Source organism: Triturus cristatus, chromosome 4_1 (assembly GCF_964204655.1).
Source record: "Triturus cristatus chromosome 4_1, aTriCri1.1, whole genome shotgun sequence".
NCBI lineage: Eukaryota > Metazoa > Chordata > Amphibia > Caudata > Salamandridae > Triturus > Triturus cristatus.
This window is the reverse complement of record NC_140585.1, coordinates 815,110,635-815,129,379: the sequence shown is the minus strand read 5'-3', so window position 1 is coordinate 815,129,379 and position 18,745 is coordinate 815,110,635. Positions and strand designations below refer to the sequence as shown.

Below are 18,745 nucleotides of genomic sequence, written 5' to 3'. Positions count from 1 at the left end.
GTCGCAAAACAACCAAAATGTCGCTAAGGAGCTGTAGCAATGATTTTCCTCATGCGTGACCAGCGATGCGTTGAATCCTTGCCGCAAGGGTGGATGATGCGCTGATCTGTGTGCAGGACAAAGCGACAAACTTCTCCACGCTAAGCCGGCGATGCGTTGAAATGCTTGCCGCAAGGGAGGATGATGCGCCGAGCCTGTTGCGTGTGCGATCTTGTTGCAATGAAAAGAAATGGCGCTATACGAGGGAGCAACGATCCTGATGCGATGCAATGAAAATGGCAGACGCCCGGCATCCGCACTGCGCTGTCGTAAAGCGATGAACTCGATGCGAAGATCTTTGGTTAGCGAGCACTTTGAGGCCCGCAAATGTGCGATGCGATGATCTTCGGGTTAACAAGCAGTTGGCAGCCCACAACCGTGCAATGCAATAATCTTGAGGTTTGCGAGCATTTGGCAGCCCGCAAACGTGTGAAGCGATGATCTCCGGTAGCGAGCACTCAGTGGCAGCAGCGCGATGATTTTTCATACGCGCTTCAGCTGCGGCGGCTCACAAACGGGCGTTAGCGATGATTTTCAGCACTCTTTTCTCTATAGTAGAACTAGAGGCCCTGGAACTCACAGGAGCCTCAACTGCAGATAGAAATCCTCGCTGGGAGGAAACAGGAGGCTGGTGGTGGAGTCTGATGTGCCTGAGACTCCAGCAGGAGGCTAGCTCTCTTCCAGCCCTTGGGTGATTGCTTTAGCAAGTTGAAATAAAAGTTCTCTTCAAAGTCCTTTTCCTCTTCTTCCAAGTCCATAGTAACCACTGCAGGCCAATCCAAGAAACAGCACACAAGGACAGTCACCTCCTGCAGATTCCTTCAGTTACACGGACAGAGGTTCTTCATGTTGTCCAGGAGCAATACAAATTGTATGGGTTTCAGCACAGATATTTATACCCCAAAAGTCTTTGTTCTCAGAAGCTACAAGTCAATGAACCCAGCCAGAACCAGTTCTGCCCAGCCCTGGAGCACTTTGTTCACCAGGCTGCATCCTTCCATTCAGAAAGAGGGGGTCTGCCCTCAGACACACAGTGGGAGGTGGAGCCAGCATTCACCTTGCCAGGCATAGCCATATTCAGGTCAAGGAGCTACCCCTCCCCATACTCCAATGCACATCTCTCTATTCAACCCAGGTCTGACTCAGCCTGCCCTGTCCCTCCGAAACCAGACAGCCAATACACATAATAGCAGAGCACACTGGAAAGCTTAGGCAAGAAAATACCTACTTTCTAAAAATAGTATTTTCAAACACAGAATATAAAAATAAACTTGACTAAAAGATGTATTTTAATATTCTGAGTTCAGGCATACTAAATTCGTTTTTCTACCATTTTCTTTGGGTCAGTTAGGACTATAGAATGTAATAGTCAACTGCCCATTCTGGCCTATGGAGAACAGGCAGCCTTACAGTAGTGAAAAACGAAATTGGGTGTAATTCACTACCAGGACATGCTACACACATCAGAGCATGTCCTACCTTACACATACAGTGCACCCTACCATAGGGGTGACTCACATGATGCCAAGGGAAGGTTCAGGGGCTGGGAACTGGGTGCACTTCACAGCCAAGCGGGCAGTTCTGGACTGCACGCGGACTCTGCAGTGGCAGGTCTGAGACACACTTTGCAAGCTGCTTCTGTGGGTGGCGCAAACCAGAGCTGCAGGCCCACCAGCAGCATTTGGTTTACCAGCCCTGGGCACACACAGGCCACGCTACTAGGGACTAACAGGTAAACCAAATAAGCCAATCATAGAGATACCAATTCAAATGTCATATTTACACTGGGAGCATTCGCGCTGTGGCACTGAATGGCAGTGGCACAGCGCCCAGAGCATCTAATACCAGCAAAAACAGTGGAGATAACAGCGAAAAATGGAAGGGAGACCCACGCCAATGGTGCCATGTCTAACAATAAGAAAGAGTGCTCTGGTGTTACACCATTTGCAGTGAGAAACTGAAGAGTGCTGGAAATTACAAAAAAATTACTTCAGGGTCCTATTAGTTGAGGGTCAGTGTGTGGCAGAAGAAAGGGGATGGAGTCGCGAGGAGCAAAGTCATGAAACGCAGAATATGAGAGTCAACTTATATATTGTGTCTTAAAAAAACTCTGCTGTTAAAAAAATTGGCAACAGGACAAATGTGACAGTAAATTGGTCACAAACAGCCGGCACTTTAAAATACCTCATGGAGTTAAGGCGTCTGATGCAGGGATCTTTGTGTGCCCAGCAATTTTCAGGGGATAATATTAACGGTAAGATAACTTTGGTGGTTAATAATGTAAAGCATACTCTACAGTTGTTATTTAATATATTATAGAAAACAGTTTATGTGAAATCATAGATTTTGTCATTAGTAGGTGAATGCTGTAACATCCACCAGGCCCGTGGTGACGATATGCCCCGGAACTGCACCTAATGAATCCCCTGGCCAGGCATGGTCAGAGGCTATATAATAAATGGGCAGAAACCGCACGTGGGCTTCTGGGTCACACTATAGCTTTGTGTGTGTGTCATTGATCCAGGGCAGCGCGCTCAGGCCCAGTACCCAAAGCGAGAGGCCTCATTACACTGGCAATGAGGGTGAGATGTTCATCCCCACCTGCAACAAGGGCCCCACTGCTGTCACTGCAGCAACCCCGTGGGCACTGCACTGCAGACTCCTGCTAGCCGCCATCGACCTATTCAGTAGTGGAGTCCATGAGGCCTGCATTGACTCCAGTCTAATCAACTTATGCCAGCGGTGTGCAGAACGAGACAACATTATCAAGGCAGCCAACCAAGTACCTGCCTGATTTCAGAGGTGAGAACTGCACCCCTGACCATTGTCAACCCCGTGGAAGTCTCCGCTCCCAGCCTCCTCGCTACTCTGCCCACATCACGTGGTGCACAACAAAGCGCAAGTCTCTGCCAATCACTTCACTGCTGCCCAGCTCAGCCGCACAGAGTGCACAGCGGCCCTCCTCTTTTTACGCCACAATGTGCCATGGATGGCCTTTTGGGAGGACCCGACCCCTCCCTCTGCATCGTTACGCCCGACCGCTGCCTCACTCGCACCCAGGGCGCCTATCAGAGGAACAAGCAGCAATCTGACACTGTGAAACACCAGCACCCGAAAAAAGAAAAAAAAAGGAACCAGTTACAATAAGTGATGCTACACCTGATAAAGGGATTATGAAGAATAAAAGAACAAAACGGAGTGAAGTGACATGCCAGGAGATGATAACATGTTGCATCCAGATAATTCTAATGTAGCAGCTCAACCAAGGGTGTAACAAGACCTGCTTGCCTCACCACATGCCATAGTTGGCACCTTGCCACCCTTCAGTTAGCTAGTGGACCCAGCCATAGCCTCACTGCGCTGGAAGGCTTGGAAGGTTGGAAAATGGCTTCATAGCGACCCATGAGTCAGATAGGGCCATAAAGCACTCTCCTACTTCATTATGTAGGTAAAGAAATCTACAAATTATTTTTGCACCTCCCTAACACAGGTGCTGCGACTGACTATGAGGCTGCTGTTAAATCACTCAATGCACATTTTGACTCGCAATTAAACCCAGACTATGAGTGCTTCAAACTCCCCCAAGCTCACCAGAGGGAAGGTGAGTCAATAGACGCTTTCTATGTGCAACTATGTGAATTAGCCAGGACTTGTACAGCTGACAATCAACCTAAAGAAGTGCGGGCCCAAATCATCTATGGCTGCAGAAGCAAATTACCTAGAGGGCTTATCATGAGGTATTCAAACATCAGCCTGGATGATATTCTGGTTCTGATCAGGTCTCATGACCTGTCTGTGGCAAGAGATACTGAAATGGATATTCCAATCACGCAACAGCCATAACGCACGCCCACGGTGAAAGTGGAATGCAGTGACGCTATGCACACTCGTAGCAAGGCAATAAAAACAAAGACGTCAGTGTCACATCAGCCGGGATCAAGCTGTGGACACTGCGAACGAAGTGAGCTTCCACTGGATGAATGGCCTGCCCAAGGTTGCATATGCTCTAAATGTGGTAAACTGAAACTAAACCATTTTGTTTCCATCTGTAGAAGTGACCTTAAAAGACGAGACACATGAGGGGGTAAGGCCCAGACCAAGTCAATCCAACAGCTGTTAACGGATGACCATACATCTTTAGAGACCGCCAAGGTACCTCCAAACTCACTGGAGAACTTCTCACCTGATGACAAGGAAGAAGTATTACTTATATCCTTCACAAATGAACTCAAATGACACCGACTGCCCCAACCGACATCCCTAGTTGACGTTGCAGGGTCCAGCGTTAAGGGCCTCTTTGACACAGGTGCTTCAGTAAATCTAATGGGAACCCAACAATATTAGCACCTGCGACCAAGGCCAATGTTAGTCAGAATGAATACCAAAATATTCATGTATGGAATCAAATCGCCACTCCCGCTATGAGGAAAAATGACAGTACAAATAAGATCTGAAGACAAGAAGCCATGGCAACTGTCAATGTTGTTGACAAAGAGGCTAACACTCGCATCGGCAGCCACACTGCGGAAGACTTCTGATTAGTATCTTTTCTCAGGGAACGTGAAAGCATTCCAAGCAAATTAACTCATAAGTCAGTTTCTCTAATTGTTCCAAGGGCTCGGGTGCCTGAAGGCCCCACCACTGAAGCTAAACATCGACAAAACTGTGAAGCCAGTCGTTCTTCACCATAGGCGTGTGCCTTTCCATCTGAGACCACTGGTGGAGCATGACCTAAGCAAACTGTAAATACTAGGGGTGAAAGAGAAAGTATCCGGTTCAACCAGTGGGTGTCCCCTATGGTCATCACTGAAAGACCAAAGCAACCAGGCATGATACGGCTCTGCATTGATATGCGACTTTCCAACTGGGCCATAAAGCGGAAGTAACATATCACTCCGACAATGGATGACATTATTGCTGGCCTGAATGGGTCAAGGTGGTCATCTAAGCTGGATCTCAACGCAGGATACCACCAGCTGCTGCTAGCGGAGGAGATCCGCTACATAACCAGCTTCTCAATGCATCTGGGGTTACGCAGATATAAGAGGCTGAATTTTGAGATCTCATCCATAGTGGAAGTCTTCCAAGATGCCATCAGAGAGACACTGTGGTGCCTTCAAGGGGTCATGAATGTGAATGATGACATCCTGAATCACTCTGCAACTGCTGAGAAGCACCATAGACACCTCCGAGCAGCACTGAAGAGACTGTGAGAGCACGGTGTCTCATTCCACTGGGAGAAGTGCTTCTTCTTTCAAAATTCTATCGGTTCTTCGGCTATGTCTTGAACCAAGACAGAGTCCAGGTTGATCCAAGCAAGTTGCATGCCCCAGCACCAACAACAGTATCTGAAGTTTGAAGCTTCATGGGTATGGCCACATATTATGGCCGGTTCATCCTGAACCTAGCGACTATTGCTGAGCCTCTACGTGCCCTGACAAAAATGGATGCCTCCTGGCAGTGGGTCCAGAAGGATGAAGAGGCATTCCAAAAGGTGAAAGAAACCTTACTGAGCAAAACGACAATGGCCTATTTCAATCCCAAGAGACAGATGGAACTCCTGGTTAATGCCAGCTGTGTGACCCTGAAAGCCGACCTTACACAAGAAGTGGAGCCAGGAAAATGGGTACCCTTTGTGTTCGCTAGCAAAGCCCTCACGGCAACAGAGACCCAATACTCCCAAATAGAAAAAGAAGCATTAGCCATCAAATGGTCTTGTGGCCACTTCTATCTACACCTCAGTGGCAGGCCGTTCCGTGTGGTCACGGACCATCAGCCGCTTGTCCCTCCATCTCTTTATTTCGTGGCGCAGCTCCCATCCTCCTCCATGTATCAAACACTTGGCCATACAGCTGCAACACTACCACATGGAAATTACGTATTGACCTGGGGTATAGAATCCAGCTGACTTCCACTACCGCCGCCTGCCGGCTCATGCCAAAGACAACCACAACAGCTCAGGAGCCACTGAGGAGTACGTCAGCATGGTAACTCAAGGTGAATGCCTGTGAGCACTCGCCCTCCAGGAGATCAGCGATGCCACGACGTCGGACTCACTCCTAATGAAAGTTATGGATGCCCTCCTTTGAGGGTCATAGCAGAGTTTCTTAAGAGAGGCCAATGACTGGCTTGGCACCGAAAAGGAACGCCTGATCAAAATGTGGAGGATGCATGATAAGCGGAGCACCACCCCAGAAGAATTAGTGCTGGAAGGGGCCCGTATCGTCATACCCGAGAGTCGACTTCCCAACACAGCCTGTCTCTCAGAAGCAGAGGAATAAGAGAACGAGTGGTAGAGCTCATATTGGCAGCCAGGCTCCAGGGGGCCCCTGCAAACAGCCACACCCCTGTGTCAAGTAACTCGAGAGACAAAGCTGTCAACACCCGCCATGGCAGCCAGGAGTCTGAGGACAATAACAACTGCTCCTGTCACCAGCAGCAAAACCTCAGCCCGAATCCACCCCCACGCCAGCGACTTTGCATGCCAAGCATGGCATTAAAGTCCAACGCCATGTTGGGGAGGGATGTAACAACCACCATGCACTGCCCCCGGGTGATGACATTTCCCGGAACTGCACCTAATGCATCCTCTGGCCAGGCGTGGTCAGAGGCTATATAATAAATGGGCAGAGACCAAACGTGGGTTTCTGGTTCGCACTATAGTTCTGTGTGTGTGTCATTGATTCAGCATGGCGCGCTCAGGGCCAGTACCCGAAGCGAGAGGCCTTGTTCGTTACACATACCACGTGCTGTACAGTGTGAGCTTTTGGCACGCAGAATTTTTGATTTAATGAGGCTGATTTGACTCTAACCAATTGAAAAAGGTCGCTATTTTATGACTTTCTCTTGGCACAGTAATTTAATTTTATATTTGATTTGGTTTCGGAATATATTTGTACTTGTGCATTCAGGGTACCAGTCAGGATGTGTTGGCTTCCGCACCTGCAGCTCCGCCTCGTCTCAGACTGTCCTTGCCTCAGTGTTCTCTGCGTTCTTGTCTGCTACTTGGTTTGCATCTTGTCAGGTTTTTTTTAATACACATTCATCATTACGTGCGGGTGGGGGGGGAGGGACTTTGCTTACTTTCAGTCTTGTGGTTTCTGCATATCTTGCATTCTCGGACTGCATCTGAGTCTGCCTCTGGTATTTGGCAGAAGGTGGTTCAGGACATGTGGGTTTTAATTTTCTGGCAACTGTGCCTCGCTCAATGAAGTAATTTTTTTCTGGTGGGTGTCATAGAATGATTATTTTTAGAGCAAATAAGTCAGGCTTTAATGTGAAAATGCAACACAGGCATGCTCAATTATTGTTTACCTATTACAGCTGTCCCCATGGGTTTTGGCAATGCTTGTTTTATACTAAGAGATCTAAAGGCCAAAGAACAGCTATGTTTTCTCTGCTATAGTTTCCATCTCTGTGCGTTTCTAATTTGAGATCACTTAGTTCAGAGGAGAGACAATGGTTCCTTACTTTTTTGGAGTTGATCTGTTTACAAGTTTGGAGTAGGAATTTCTAAAACTGAGATGCATAAAGAATTTATATCTGGCAACAAGGCATTCAGATCCGAGTGGTTGAAGGATTGCAGAGGTGCTGCAAGAATAGTGGAGTTATTTGGTATTTAAATTAATTTTTATCATAAAATTCATTACAAGCAATTTTTTACCCAGTCCCCTTTAAGCAACCTTGAATGCATTTTTTTGACCTCGAATGTACTTGAATCAAAAACTAACATGATCAGTCCAGGGAAGTGGAATGGCTGCTTGAACCTTAATCAAGTTTTGAGGAGAAAGTTAGCCAAGTTTAAAGTGCGGCCGTGGGATTCTTCTAAAACACAGATCGAAATCTCCTAGCTTCTACCTTCTGTATATATGATCTGTCCCTCCATGCATTTATGGAGTATGTAGAAAGCACAGCAATGCCAATATTAATGGCAAATTCCTTGCTGTATAAATGCCAAATTACACTAACAAATCAAAATAGGAGTAAAGGGCACATGCGTGCACAGTTCTGCAAAAAGAAGCATCGGCAATTTATAGTTATTTTTATGACCCAACTGGGAGACAACAACCTTACTACCTGCAAAATAAAGCCTCTACGTCCCTCAGTTATATTGACAACATTCTGATTTGCATTGCAAGTGAATATAGAGTGGGCGTGGGCTGATGTCAATGGAGTGAGCAGTGTTTCTCGGAGCTCCGCTCGGCCGATCCACATCCAGTGCCATCCTGAAAGTATGAGGCCAGCTCAGGAGCCCTAAAACATCCCTTCAGTAACAAGTAATATTGGTGAGGCCGCAAAAGTGACAGCAGAATGCATTTGAGGTATGATATCGCTGTGTCAGACAGACGCGTCATACCAGCGAGGCCCTAATGTTAAATGGCAGCGACCGCTTGAGGTCGCTGCCATTTAAACACTTCCTGGAACTTTTGAGGATACAGAAGTCCCTAAGCTATCCCACTGCCGGAACCTGAGTGTCCTAAACCCGGCAGAGGCTTCACCGGCCCGCTTGGACCTACTTGAGCAGACCCGAGGAGGAATCCGCATGGCCATGAACGTAGTAACAGAGAGATGAAGAGGATGAGAATCAGAGGACCTGCAGAACAACAAGTGGCAATTTGAAGCGGTGAGTGACCAGCAGGGAAGCGATTGTTCTACTGACTAAGCACCCTCATTTGATGACAGAGCTACTGCGTGGCAGCTTCTGCGACTGGTGCGACTGGAGCCCTGGCTTGATTGTGGCCTTGTCAGCCAATGATCTGGATGGCCTGGTCCTTGGGGCAGAGATGTAACTGAACCGACGTGGGACCTGACCCACCCATAAGGAGTTGCGTAGGCCCAGCGCAGGACATACGAGCAGGGACCTGACCTGGCGGTGGAAGATGAATGTGTGCTGTTAGAGGTGCCCATAGCGAGAACCGATCGATCCACACATCGGCAGGAGCACATTCTCTCTCTCACTCTTGACTGTAGGCCTTTTGGCGTTAACATTACGCCACTGTAGGTGCCTTATTGAGACGTGGCTGCCGTGTGGGGGGTCTTGGCAGTCGTCGGATGTTGCGGCCTAAGCTTCGGCAGCAGCTTTGGTGGCTCGTGGCGGTGTCAGCCTGAATCCCGACCTGAGCAAACAAATTGAGCAGGCAAGATAATTTAGCCACCTGTGGTGAACAAAGGGGACACGATAGGAGCAGGTGAATAAGGATCTGGAGTCATACTTCATCATCGGGTTCACCCTGACTCCTAATGGTCAGGGTGGGCTCAACCGCATTTCAGGGAGCTCTTAGGAGATGTAGGCCAGGGGGACTTAAAGATAAAAATCCTACTACAATCCCCAGGTATCCCTTTATTCACAGAGATGTAGTGGTTGTTAAAAGGGTAAAAATGGGTCTTCTTGGAGGTTATGGTCCTATGACCCTAAATGACTGCCAACATGTTTCAGCCCCAAAATTCAGTGTCCAAAAATGGTCCTGGGCTTTCGTCAGGGCACAGCAAATATTCCCTCCCTGGTGTTGACCCAAAAAAACTTTTTCTTGACCTATATATTAGTGTTGAAGGTACAGAAAGCTGTAACCTTCGTTACAAAGATAATAATAATAAAATCAATGGTAGCGGTAGAATACTTATCTCCCTTCTGATAACGAAAAATTCTGCCTGTAAGGAGAACAAAAGAGGACAGGGCAAATAATTATGCATTACAATAACTGTCCTGATGTACAATTGCACCCATCATGCACACATTCTTTTGATTCCAAGATCCATGTTTGAGTGATCAAAGCGGCAGAGCCATAGTGGATCCATTGATCCAAATCTACCCACTTGGCAGTGTGCGTGATCTGATAGCATACAATTTGTGCTTATAAGTGAAGATCACCTAGTTCACAAACAATACTCGCGCTTTCAAACAACCCTTGACACAATACACACTCATCTCAGTTGTGGTCACACGTATATATAGAATTATCACACATGGTGTTTCTTTATATGTAATTCGTGCCAATATGATTGTCAATACACTTTCTCTCGTCCATACCTAATTAGAGGGGAATAATTATATCTCATGGATCACAGTGGGGTACCCTTGTAGTCAAACCCTGTTAAGGGAAGTAAAGATACAACAATCCTGCGTTAGGGCTCCCAGTATAGCTAAAAATAAGAACACATTACCTCTGTCTGTCGCTGCCTTAGCATGATCGACTTACTACTCCAAAGGCCCTGCCCCGTGAAAAATCTATTTTGTGTCCGTGAGCCTTGGCATTCGCGCTGCACTGCCTGAAGTGCCTCTATATGTAAGCCAGTCACTTGATGTTGCCTCCGGACTGGGGGCAAGGCGAGAGGGCAGAGCGCTCCTAATGCGCGTCACTTCCGGTGCGCTACCCGGAAGAGAGTTTCGGAACCCCATCGTTTGATGGGAAATGTAGTTCCGATCTGATGTGTGTAGTCCACCTCCGTTAACACTGCAGATTACTCTGGAGTGGAATACATTGGGCAGCCCGGTGAATTCGAACATCACATTTTAGGTGCAATTATAAAAATGGGTAGTGATGGCACTGAGAAATTGTAGCCCTATGCATCTGATTATGTCTGTAATGTTAATCAAGACAGTGTCTGTTTGATCGATTGGAGCAAAATAACAGTGTTATAAAGGATGACCCTGTACATAGATCCTCTAACACAGTTCTGATGTAGCCCCGTATTTAAAGGTTTCTTGGTTGCAACAACTCTTTTTATACGTGATTTTATATTTGATTTTATATACAATGTCAGCCCCTGATTCCCATAGGGGTGGTAATGGGCCTGCATACTGCATACTAATACTCAGAAGGTATTATGTGTGTAGACAGGCATAGCTGTTTATCAACGTATTCAATTTCTATTCAGGGCATTCCATGGGATAGAGTCATTTAGACCATGGCTGTCCATGCCCAACCGATACACCCAACGTTGTTCTCTCTCAAGGAGTCTCTTAGTAATGTTGGGACCTTCTTTCACCTTTTCAATCACAGTCCATGCTATATATTTGTCGTTGTGTTTACTTTCCAAGTAATGTGCAGTCAGTCTCATGGCGGTGATTGCTCTCCTGATTGTGCTTCTATGTTCACCTATATGGAGCTTCACTTTTTGCGTCATCATTCCAACATATTTCATTCCGCATGGACAGACAATCAAGTAGACCACATTTGAGGTGTTACAATTGGTGTGGTCTCTTTGTTCCCAATCTGATTGCATGCCCAAGTCAATGCACCTGGTGAGTTTGGTGAAGGGGCACACCACACAGTTCCCACAGGGGAAGTGGCCCTTAACAGGTGGTTGGTTCCATAAGGTCATCTAAGTGTTCAGTGCTGGTTCCCAACTGTCCATATGGACCAGCATGTTCCTTATGCTTTTATTCCTAATGAACGAGAACATGGGTTTCTCAAACGTTAATTTGTTAGATGTCAGGATGCGCCAATTGTTCTTTATGATTTTTTTGATGTTGTTAGAGTATGAACTGTGAGTGGTTGCACAGATAAGTGCTGTGTTTTCTTTTCTCGTGTTTGTTTCCAGCAATGCCTCACGTTGTGTATTTCGTGATCTTTTCTTAGCTTGCTCAAACAACTTTCTGGGGTAGCCTTTCTCTTCCAGTTTAGTTGTGAGGAATCTTCATTATAATCCTGTAGATTCGAGCAGTTCCTCCGTATCCTTAGATATTGCCCAATGAGGAGGTTCTCTCTCAGGGACCGGGGGTGTGCACTATGGAAGTGCAGAAGTCCGTTGCAGTCAGTAGGCTTCTTGTATAATGATCTTTCCAGTCTTCCATCTCTGGCCGAGATATTGATGTCCAGGAAGGAGACAATCCTGTTATTACAGTAACTGGTGAACATTGATGTCATTAATCCAAGTCATGAAGTCCATGGTACTATCCTGATTTTCATGCCAGATGACAAAAATGTCCTTTATGTACCTTAACCATTTCTGTATTTTGTTGGAGAAGGGATTGTTGGACTAGATGTGTTCCTCTTCAATGTACCCCATATAGAGACAGGCAATACTGGGGGCAAAGGTACTGCCCATCGAAGTCCCATGGACTTGCAGATACAGTTGTTCCTCGAATCTGAAAAAGTTTTTCGTAAGGGCGATCCGCATAAGTTCCGCAACAAATTTTACTGGAGCCTCCCAAGACCATTCTTCTCTTCTCAGTATAGTCTGTATGACTTCAATGCTTTCCTCTTGTGGAATGCTTGTGTATAAAACTTCAACGTCCAACCACAGCATTGTTTCCTTTGATGGGTCGTATTCAACATCTGCAAGTATGTTGAGTAGGTGTTTGGTATCCCTGACGTAGGACTTAATTTTTGGAACCAAAGGTCATAAGAAGAAGTCAGTATATTGTGAAAGAGGTTCGAGGACCAACCTATTCCGGACACAATTTTTCTCCCAGGGGGTGGTATCTTTCCTTTGTGTATCTGGGGGTGGTATAGAATACAGATACAGATACGAAACACCTCCTAGCAGGAGTGTTCTATCTTTACTTCCCTTGACAGGGTTTGACTACAAGGCTACCCTACCATGACCCATGAGATATAATGATTCCCCTCTAATTGGGTTAGGACGAGAGAAAGTGTATTGGCAATCATATTGGCACGAATGACATATAGAGAAACACCAACACCATGTGTGATAATTCTATATAAACGTGTGACCACGACTGAGATAAGTATGTATTGTGCCACTGGTTGTTTGAAAGCATGAGTGTTGCTTCTGAACTAGGCGATCTTCACTTATAAGCACAAATTGTATGCTATTAGATCACGCTCACTGCCTAGTGGGTAGATTTGGATCAATGGATCCACTATGGCTCTGCCGCTTTGATTTCTCAATCATGGAATCAAAAGAATGTGTGCACCTATGCATGATGGGTGCAATTGTACATCGGGACTGTTATTGTAATGCATAATTATTTGTCCTGTCCTCTTTTGTTCTTCTTACTGGCAGACTTTTTTGTTATCAGAAGAAGGGAGATAAGTATTCTCCCCGCTGCCATTGATTTCATTATTATTATTATTGTCACGTAGGTTACAGCTTTTTGTACCTTCAACACTAATATATAGGTCAAGTAAAAGTTTTTTTTGGTCAACATCAGGGAGAGAATATTTGCTGTGCCTTGACGAAAGCCCAGGACCATTTTTGGCCACTGAATTTGTGGGCTGAAACATGTTGGCATTCTTTTAGGGTCATAGGACCATACCTCCAAGAATACCCCCTTTTGCTCTTTTAACGTCCACTACATCCATGTTAGTAAAAGAATACCTGGGGATTGTAGTAGGATTTTTATTATCTTTAAGTCCACCTGGCCTACATCTCCTAGGAGCTCTCTGAAATATGGTTAAGCCCACCCTGACCTTTAGGAGTCAGGGTGAACCTGATGATGTAGCATGACACCATTAGGGTGTGTGAGGGTTAAATAGCAAAAGGAATTGCTTCTTTCCTGCATTTGTGCGGCATTCGCCACCTAAAGGAGTTGAAAAGGTCTATGAGCCACATTGGGGTTTGGATACATTATTTTGAGTATAGGTAAAGTCGGGATAAGGTATCCACACCCTCACCTCTTTTACCCCTTCTCGTGGATAGTGGGGGGCCCTCCACTGCCACCTGTGGGTTACAGAATGAGGATCTGGCCATATGATAGAAGGTGAGCGTAAAGTGTGGGGAGTGCCTGAATAAACAGCTGATCAGCCTATGCACTGGCAGGGTTCAACCTTTGATGATGATGCCTGTAAGCAACTATAAACCTCTATGAAATTAGTGTGCTGAGACTATCCTGAGATCACATTGGCGATGGAACTTTCTGGGTAGAAGCTGGTGGATCTGCCACCGATCTGAGTCTGGCTGCAGAGAACTTGCTTCGAGTAGGGGGTGCTGTCTGGTACTGAGAGTTTGCCACTATCTAGACCCCAGCTCATCCTGAGCAATCTTTTGTTGTTGTGATTGAGGAGTAATCTACTTTTTAAGACTGGGACTCCTATTGCCTCTCTGACTGCAATGTTGGTGGAGCTGCGGGAGGCTGCCCTTGCCCTGCCCAGCTAGTGTATTCTATATCTGGCTGGTTCCTGTGGCACAGAGTAGGGGTTCCTTGGCCTTGGCTCATCCTTGATAATCATGGGCAAGATTGCCTACAGACAAGACCAAGATCCTGTGTGTGCAGCTGAACTTCTGGACAAAGCTGAGGGCACGCACGGCCTCTGGAGACGCTTAAGATCCCCACGTTGCAGGACATACTCCAAGCTATAACGGCCTTCCCAAAGGTAATAGAGTCCACAATAGACACTATCACCCTCCACTGCGTGACTCTCAGACTTTTCACTCAGCCCGTGCGTTTGCAGACTGGCAGTGTCATTAGGAGCTCATTGAATCCTGGAGACAGATGCACCCACTGGAGTGGGATTATTCCTTCTTCTCTGGGCTTGATGAGGTTTATGTCCACCTGGATTTATTTCTAAGCACTCCAGCCATTCACAGTTTAGTACAGTGGAATATCTGGCACACACTGTATCGGACCACAACCCAGTCCAATTGCATTTAAAGTCGGCTCAACCTCAACATTCTATCCCTACATAGCAGCTCAAACCGGAGTCTCTAGAGGACCAGGTCTTCTGCAAAATGGAACAAGATACTTCAGTATTTTACAGGTAACACTTATATGGCCTCCTCCCCCAGGTAGAATGGGATGCCTACAAGGGGGTTCTCTGTGGTCCCTGCTTGCCAGGGTCGAAGGGGATCAGGCACACTCTACTAGGAGAGGTCCAAGTTATGGAGCAAGCGTTGACAGACATGGAGACCCAACGACCAGAACACCCTGAGTTACAATCTGAACTTTTGAAAGCTAAGGAAGAGGTAGCAGTGCAGATAGAACCGCTTCGGTGCTTTGATTTCAAGCAGTATATAGATAGAATGCATGCTGGTCGGGACAAATCAGGTTCCCTATGGGCCTGGCTGGCTAATCCTGACAAGCGTGGCTCGCCCTTAGTGGAACTGAATGCCAGGTGAGGAAACAGTATATACTCACAAAAAGGAATTAATAATATCTTTATCCAATACTACTCAACCCTCTACACCAGTTCCACTTCACAGGACACTGTGGGAACACAGACATTTTTGGAGACTTTCTCCCTGTCATGACTTGGGGTGCAGGAAGTGAGAGAACTCGGGGGAGACATCACTCCACAAGAGATAAACTCTGCTATCAAGAAAATGGTCCATAATTAGACACCGAAACTGATGGAATTTCATGCCGCCTACTCTGCATAATTAACTCCTCAGTTGGTAAACGTATACATGGCGGCCAAGAATTCGGAAAGCCTACCAGACACTACTAAGGAAGCACCTATATAGTCCCCATCCTAAAACCAGGTAAACCAGTGCATGATCCTATAGCATAATGACCACTATCGATGTTAAACATCGACCTCAAGATCCTAAGTAAAATTCTAGCGACCAGGCTCATGTCCCCAATGCCTAAACTGATTCACCTGGACCAATCAGGATTTATCCCAGTCTCCAATAAGATCATTTATAATCGAAGGCTAAAGGCCATTCTGGGAATTATGAATAGGTGAGCGCTGCAGTGTTTGCTGTCGATATCAAATAAGCATTTGACAGCCTAGAATGGCACTACCTGTATGAGGTGATGTCACGCATGTCGCTGGGCAAGAGTTTTATAACATTGGACATGATTGCTATATCCAGGACCGACTGCTAGAGTCTGCCCGGTTGAGAGGTATCTTTGCAGGCTATTTGGCAGGACTGGGAAACAAAAGGGCTGCCCCCTGTCTGCCCTGTTGTTTGCTATTGCCATGGAGCCTTTGGCTGCTTCTGGACGTATGTACAGGGGCTTATATATTGGGAAGCATCCTCATCGCATAGCACTTTATGACGTTGACCTACTCATTTTCTAATGCAACGCGGGGGAGGATCTGAGGAGAGCCCGTTCCATGTTGGAAGAGTTGAGTCTCTTGTCTGGCTTAAGAGTCAACTGGCAGAAGTCCAGGCTCTTTCAGGCAGCACAGAGCAAGGGTCCACTAGAGGGACTGGCTCAATTGCAATGGGAGCCCCGATGTTTGGCTGATTTGAGGGTTAAAATTTATCATGATCAGGCTGATCTATTGAATGGGAATGTAGGACGAGCTGCCAGATCCCTGAGATCTCATACAGATTTGACATTACCGCTCTCGGTAGAGGGCAGAATAACGCTTCTAAAAATAGTAGCTGTTCCCTGTCTCCTCTATTTTTCAATATGCTACTGATATGGGTCCAGAGAATCAGATTTAAAGAGCTGGACTCATTGATTACTGCTTTCATATGGGGGACAGGATGCAGACGATGCAGTGCTGGAGAACAACTGGAGGGATGGCTGTCCCAGACTTTGAGACGTATTACATAGCGGCCAACTTCAATGGCTAATTTAGGGTCTGGCGAACAGATGGGATCTGTCTTGGGCCCCAAGCCGCTTTGTACCAACACTTTCTGACTTCCTTAAAGTGTTCCTGCGGTATAGTGATCAACCACGAATGATACCCAGGAGTTTTGGGTGCTTGCCAAATGCTGGAATAGGGGTTTGCAGAAAACGCATATCATCATCCAATACTCCCCTGAAGCTAACTCTGTCACTACTGAGATACCTTCCTCATGGTGGCAGCTGGCAGGGCCTCTATATTCGAGTTGAGGCGAGGGTGCTAAAAATGGGAGACCTCTTTAGAGACTCAGAGCTTCTCCCATTTGGAGAATTCAGTCAGAGCAGATTTTGACCTACCACAAGGGCATTTTCTCTTGCATAGGGCTCTCATGGCGGCAAATAGAAGACACTGGGGCACTGGATCCTTTGTGGCCCATACTTTGAAGAGCTGTCCATATATAGCATTATCGGCGGGCACCATCAAGACAGTTTCATGCTTATATAGAGCAATGCTTGAGGATCAGCAACAGCCGTTAGAAAGGTTGCGAACAAGGTGGGAGGAAGATTTGGGTATCACTATTGCTGCAAGGGATTGGAACAGTATCCTGGAGAGAACGCCCAAAATCTCTAGGAACGCATGCTTCAAACTCATTAATTAATATATCCTTCATAGGTCATATTCTACCCCAGAGCACATAGATAGATATTTCCAGATTGCTAACGTATTCGGCCCTAGGTGCGGGGAGAAACACGTCCTACAAATATTCTGGTCATGCTCCTCACTTTGCACGTTTTGGGAGAAGGTCCTACATATGATTGGGGCAGTTATCGAGAGAGAGAGAGAGATCCCTTACACCCCTGGACGCTGTCTATTGGGATGGTTTCCCCACACAATAAGACAAAAGTCACTAGTAAATTCCAGGACGTATCGTTTATTGTAGCCAAGCGCAAAATCATGAGAAACTGGAAGGCACCGGGGGTCCCGAAATACACATGTGGCGAGAGGAGATGATTAAATGGGCAGGTTGTGATTGGAGGATACTTCTAAGAGAAGCCTGATGTGAAATAAGATTGATAGGTAGACACAGCCTGAGCTTTGGAAACCCTGGTGGATAACTTAAATAATCCAGAGCCTGACACCCTCACGATATCTCCTGCAGGATCGCCATGATCATTTCCACACTGTGGCATACCACCCTCTCTTGCCTATACTGGACACCTTCTGATGCCTATAGGTCATTAGCAACTAACTGTAAAATAACTAATGTGTCTCCCTACCCAGTGAGCTTGTGCACTAAACTAATGTGCTATAATATTCCATTTATGTAACATTGTACTGACTCATTGGGAGGTGGGGGAGGGATTAGATTATTTGTCACTTACATGTAATTGCGATACTCTATTCAGCTGGTTTAGACTGAATCTGAATTGTAGGCATATTGACAATGAGCCTGATTACGATGTCGGTGGAAAGCCTCCGACCAGCTGTCGGAGGCTTTCCGCCTGGCATCGTAGGTTTCAGTCCGACCGCCGTATTAGGATGACGGCGGTCAGAGTGAAACCTGCAGGGGGATTCCGATGTGCTTCTAACGGGCTCAAGGAGCCTGTCGGAGTGTCAGAAGTCACTATAATCCCATAAGGACAGTGGAACCAGGCTCGACTCCGCCATCGCGATATTGATAGCACTTTCCGACAGCCTTTTTATGTCGCCTTTCAGACATAGAAACACTGTCGGAAAGTGCCTTTGGGGGCCCCCTGGCACTCCACTATCAGGCCTAAACATCCCAGGTGGTATGGTATTTACTAGGTGCTCTGTTCAGACATCATTCTGAATTTCAGATCTTGGAATCGGGATTAAGCTCTGATTGTGCATGTCTTCTCCTGTTCCGAGGAGTTCAGACTGGAAATGGGTGCCATTTGGCCACTATTTTTCCCATGTTTAATCGTATGAAATGTGTGCTGCACAAACTGTAGGTGCATAATTTGTGCTGAATCCTGTTTTGAGTGCAAAAGTAGTGTTACCTTTGTAACGAAAACCACAAAGCCTATCTCTTCAAAATAAGAATTAAAATGCAGTGAGCAGGAAAGTGTTGCTTGTGTCATAATTAGGTTGGTAAATTGAAAATAGTTGTATACTCCAATTGGATTTAGCACTGCACATGGCATAGTTTGGCTGAGAATATTGACAGGTGTCAGGTGTTGCATCACAAGAGAAAGGTGAGAAAGGTGAACTGATAGTCAACCTAGGAAGGGTCTGCCATACAATGTGCCTCTTGTGAG

The 18,745-nt window shown here is 46.3% G+C and overlaps 1 long non-coding RNA gene across 1 annotated transcript in view; it reads right to left on the bottom strand.

Moving 5' to 3' along the window:
- The window catches only part of LOC146855621 (uncharacterized), a 109,026-nt gene extending 98,674 nt beyond the window's left edge, over positions 1-10,352 (bottom strand). Inside the window, exon 1 of the long non-coding RNA XR_014980859.1 lies at positions 10,201-10,352. This is a non-coding gene — a long non-coding RNA (uncharacterized LOC146855621). The remainder of the gene's footprint in view (positions 1-10,200) is intronic.
- Between the last annotated feature and the right edge of the window lie 8,393 nt (positions 10,353-18,745).